This window comes from Pan troglodytes, chromosome 2, assembly GCF_028858775.2.
Source record: "Pan troglodytes isolate AG18354 chromosome 2, NHGRI_mPanTro3-v2.0_pri, whole genome shotgun sequence".
NCBI lineage: Eukaryota > Metazoa > Chordata > Mammalia > Primates > Hominidae > Pan > Pan troglodytes.
In genome coordinates, this window is record NC_086015.1 from 7,043,256 (window position 1) to 7,049,038 (window position 5,783).

The 5,783-nt window shown below is 39.5% G+C and overlaps 1 protein-coding gene across 5 annotated transcripts in view; it reads left to right on the forward strand.

Moving 5' to 3' along the window:
• CNTN4 (contactin 4) overlaps positions 1-5,783 on the forward strand; it is a 959,696-nt gene that overhangs the window by 909,257 nt on the left and 44,656 nt on the right. The window lies entirely within an intron of this gene.

The window sequence follows — 5,783 nt, forward strand, 5'->3', positions numbered from 1 at the left end:
AAAAATCCCAGAATACTTCTGGGGTGGGGAGGGTTAGTCACCTGGATGCATGGAATAAGGGAGAGCAAATAGGGACCTAATTGATTTTAAACAGCATCCTCCAGTGCTCTGTTACCTGACTTCCAGTGATACCCGAATTCCCAAATCTTTGGGCATTTTTCTATAGAGTAAGTCAGAATGTTTCTTGTCTTTCCCCACTGCCAGTTTAGGATTCAGGGTTTCTTATCTGCTAATCATCCAGTTGCTTTCCAGTATTTTTACAGTAATACCTCCCAACCATTCTCTCTGTCTTTATAGGCTTATGCCATTAAAAAAAAAAAAATCCTTGTACTACTGTTTAAAAAAGTTTTAGAAGGTTCCTAGGACTCTAAAAGGATCATTGTGACGAAGAAATGGATAATTTAAGGAAGCCAGCACAATGCCTGACACATAATTGTAGTGATTATTTTTGTTATTTTGTTAATATTCAATCCTTGTAAAATCATCCAAGTTTATAAATTATGTACTATATAGCCAAACAGCATGGACAAGGAGGGCCCTGTGAAATTAAGACCTAAGTCGTTCACCTTCCCAGTGGTGTCAGGTCATCTCTACAACCATGAGCTTTTAGTATGGTTAGTTTCCATTCCATTTCATTTAGAATAACCTTGTAAAAGAAACAGGGATTGAGTGTGAGTGACACCTAACCACTAACATGATAAGCATTCTAAATCTATGTTCAGCATCATGTAAGTACACCCTCATATTGAAATGCAGATCTCCACTACTGGTAATTCCACACACTCCTATTGAAGAAAGAATTGCTCCTCTGAAGTTTGCTACCCCATCCTCTCACGTTTATCACTTCTGCAAAGTCATGCAGCATGCCTCAGGTGACCCTGTGAGGTAAGCAATCTTGCACTGTATGTGGGCATTTGCGCTGATCTTCCCAGAAGCAACCCTTAGTCCTTGCATGATTTCTAGCCTCAGGAGAATTATAAAATAGAAGACAAGTGGGGGAAAAAAAGGTTTAAAAAGATTCTGTGTTCTTTAAAGCCAGATACTTCTCAGCTAAGCTTTTCTCAGACCTTTCATGTCCCTCAATAAAGTATATTTTTGGCTATGCCCCATAAACTACTCCAATAATCCATTAAGATAGCTGTAGAAATCAGCATAGCAAACTATCATTGAGCTGGTTTAGTTATTCACCGGTTATTAATCTTCTCAGCTCAGGGTCATATTGTCCTGTCTTCAGCATTTTTCACAGTGTCTGATGATGTTCAGAGAGTTAATGGAGGTCCTGAAATGTGGATACAACAAGCAAGATAATCCCTTGACTTGATGTCATTCTAGGGATCATCTTCAAACTTTGTGTGTTGCCCTGGCAAATGAGCAAGAAGGCACCTGTGTCACTTATCTGGATGTTTGTACACTGTTCTGGCAAATAAATGTCTATGTACAACGATAATTTCCTTATGATACTTTCACTAGCAACAACTTGTTTTGAGCGTTTGTTACCAGTTTTAGTAGCTGTCATTTTTGTTTCTTCTTTAGCTTCCTTGTAAAGTCGAGGCACATTTTGTCCTGACTTAGAGGTGCGCGATATTTCTTTGGAGATTCATGTGAGCATCTTCTTCTCACTAAATTTTCCTCTCCCCGCCCCAGTCTCTGCGTGTTTGGAGAAGTTATCTTTCTCTGAAGCTTCCTGCACTTAAAACAGACCCAGGCACAAGAGACTTCCATGATGATGATGGTGATGATGACAGTGATGATAATGATGAGGATGAGGATGATAATGATATCTTTATTCAAACACTGAAACCATTCATCGTGTGATATGCAACCACAGGAATATTACAAGTTAAGAAACAAATTAACTGACTTACAAGTCAAGTAACTTTCCCACAATCAGTCAACTAGTAAGGGGCAGAGCTAAAATTTGCATCCAGATTTTTCTGACTTCAAAACTCAGTTTCTTAGCTACTTCCAGTCTGTAAGAGCAGCTTTCTGTCTAGAATCTGTACACCGTCACCACAAGAATCTAGATAGCTGGTTTTCCTTTGGATCTGCATGGTACAGGCATCTATCTTTACACCTGGAAGAGGTTCTTTTACTTAGAATGTCTGTATTCAACAAAATATCAGTTGAGATCACGTAGGGCATTCTTGACCTTGCAAGGATTTTGGCATTTACTCTGAGGTAAATGTGGAGGCATCTTTGTTTCTGTCACATTCTTAGTAATAGCTAGCATTTTTTGAGCACTTTTTATGTAGCAAGCTCTATTCTTGTTTGTTTGTTCGGTTTCGTTTTTTGTTTTTGTTTTTGAGACACAGTCTCACACTGTTGCCCGGGCTGGAGTGCAATGGCGTGATCTCGGCTCACTGCAACCTCTGCCTCCTGGGTTCATGCAGTTCTCCTGCCTCAACCTCCCAAGTAGCTGGGATTACAGATGCACACCACCACACCCAGCTAATTTTTTGTATTTTTAGTAGAGACAGGGTTTCACTATGTTGGCCAGACTTCTATTCTTAAAACTTTGCATTGGCTGGGCGCCGTGGCTCACGCCTGTAATCCCAGCACTTTGGGAGGCGGAGGCGGGCAGATCACCTGAGGTCAGGAGTTTGAGATCAGCCTGGCCAATATGGTAAAACCCCATCTCTACTAAAAATACAAAATTAGCCAGGCATGGTGGTGCATGCCTGTAATCCCAGCTACTCAGGAAGCTGAGGCGAGAGAATTGCTTGAAACTGGGAGGCAGAAGTTGCTGTGAGCCGAGACTGTGCCGTTGCACTCCAGCCCGGGCAACAAGAGCGAAATTCCATCTAAAAAATAAAAAAATAAAAAAAACCCTTTGTATTAATTCACTCATTTAATCCCCAAAGTATGAGGAACACATTATTATTCCCATTATTAATTCCCATTAAATCTGGGGAATCTGAGGTACTGAGAAAATAAGCGACTTGTCAATACAGTCAGGAAGTGGTAGAATTGAAATTGAAACTCAACAAGTCTGGCTTCAGTGTTCACATTTTTAATCCCAAAGCTAAACTGTTCAAGGAGTCTAATTTTCCAGTAGGTAATGAATATATAATATATATCTTATAATAAAATATATAATGAATATAGAATGAGGGTTTTCAAAACTTGGAAATGTTTTAAATCCACATATTTTTGCCTCCTCTTGAGCTGAGCCTTCATTTATGAAGCTGGGCTCCATAAATAACGAAGACATTACTATGTTTGGGAGCATTTGCCAGTAAAATCTAATGATTCCTTTTTGGCTTTCTCAGAGATGCTTCTTGCCATTCTTCTCTTGGACCCTTTTCTTACCTCATAACATTGTGCTTAGTCAGATTCCCATTTTTTCCTTCCCCGTTTTATGTCTTGACTTCTGCAAGTACCTCTGATTCTAACATATCATGTCACATTCTATCAGAGTAAAAAGAGAATTAGGCAAAGCCCATTTATACCTAAACATTGTCAGCCACCCAAACACCTCTTTCACAGTGAATTAAAGTAAGCAATGAGCTGTAGAGATATTGGAATGGAAATCAGTAACTTATAGGGCTTTTGAGACAACCATACCTGGGTCCAATACCTATTTTCTCCTTCTAACTAGGTCTGTGGCCTCAGAAAATATATTTAACCTTCCTAAGGGAGCCTCAGGTACTTTGTCTATTCAGTGATGATAATGATGATGCCTGTATCATAGGGTTGTGAAGTGTAGCTGCTAGTGATCCATTCACTCTGCAGATATTTACTGAGCACCTATTATGTGTCAGTAACTGTGCTATGTAGAAAGTATCTATGCAGAATTAGAGAGGCATGTTCTCTGCTTTCACATGCTTATATTTTAGTGAGGTCATAAAGGCAACCATGTAGTACAGATCCTGACACATGGTAAACACTTTCTGTATGTAAGCTGCAATGGTGAAGAGAGTGATGGTGCTCAACACTGGTGATGGGGCCATCATGGTATCACCTCCATTTGCCTAAGAACTTGAAATGGAAATTCCAGTCCACAGGAAGTAGGCATCAGTAGGAAATCTACTTGTTTTCTTTCAGTTATTTTTCTCCTTATAAAAATGACCTATCAGATAATCACAAAACAAAAGGGAGAATGTTTGGTCAATACATCCCTAAACAACTTGATAAATGTACTACAATCTTAGCTTTTGGTGAGAGTAATAAAGGTAGACATTTTAACAATTTCTTTTAAACACATACATTAAATCTTCTGTTGAAAGGCAACGGGCTGACAGATGTCCAAAAGTCACAAGTTAAAGTAACCTCTTCTAGCACCGAGGTGAATGGTCATCTTTATCCTTAGCAAACAGAGAATAATCTTTTTTTTAAATCATGCAATCCTATAGATGCTGCATTTTCTTTCTCCATGTTTTACCTCCTTTTCGAACCTGTGGTTTAATGATTCTGAATTTGCCACCTTTCTCATCAGTTTCACAATTAATCCTCTGGGTAATTTTTCAGTGACATCTTTTCCTTCGGAATGTGCATTTATGCAGTCCTCTGACTTGAGAAGCCAGATTACCTTGGTGCCTGAAGTGTCTTTGGTGTCTTTGGATTTAGCTGCTAGCTTGAAGCATCTGGCAATCGAACATAAACTCCTGTACTTGAGCATTCATGCTCGAACCAGAAATTACTTTGTCATCTCCACTGGCTTTTATTAAGCAGCCAACAGCTGCCTTGGAACTATGACTTACTACAGTGAGCTGGTTCCCTTAGAACATCACCCTCTTCTTACTCTAGAAATAAGTGTCTCTTTTTCCTTTCTTCCCATGCAAATCTTTGGCATCAATAGTAATGGTAATAATAGTATCTCATACTCTGTAGCTCTTTATGTTTTATGAAGCATGTTAAAATCCATTAACTTATTTTGAATTTCATAGTCATCCTGAGATGCCAAATACCATCTCCTCCAAATTATAGATAAGAAAACTACAGCTCAGAGACGTCGAATGACTTGCTGGTGGTTTCATGCCTAATCAGTGCTGTATGGCCAAACCTAGAAACTAGGCTTTTAGACACTAAATTGAGTGTTTTATATATTTCATCATGAGGACATGTTTAGCAAAACCTAGGTTAGTATCAGAGAGTCAGTAAGAGAAAGTCCTTTACTCCCTGAGAAAGCATCCAGCAAGTATTTCTGAGATGAGCTCTAGACCTGGGCTGATTTCCAGTGAACGGAGTCCTGCTTCTTACTGGTGCTCCAGCATTGTTTGGGAGCTCCTGTCATGGGAAAATAGCGGGGTATCCTATTGACCGCCACGGTGCCCAAGCGAACATTGCATCCTGCATGAAAAGTGCCCTCCGGGGTTGTAAAAGGTGTCAGGTCCTGGTATGGTAACTAAATGCAAGATAACCTTTCTGTGGAAAGCAAGCATATGATGGATAAGAAATGATTTTGTAAACTATGGAATGATCTACAAATGCAAAGTACCATATGCCTTGCACATCTTGCCTGCTTGAGTAAATGAATGATTTTTCTTATGTATCTCTCTGTGAATATTGGTTTATTCGATGCTGCAGCAGTTTGCAAACTCTGTTCACTCTTGCACTGCAGCCCAGAGACACACCCTAGGGAGTTGGCATGTGTCATACAAATAATGTGTACCTATTTGTTATAACCTAGGCTTGGGTCTTGCCTCACTATCTTTCCTACCAACACTGAGCTATTAGATTCTAATGGATAATCTAGGAAGTGAATACATTCCTGTAAACTTTAACAAATGTTATTGAGGAACAGACATTTACATGTACACACACACACACACACACACACCCCT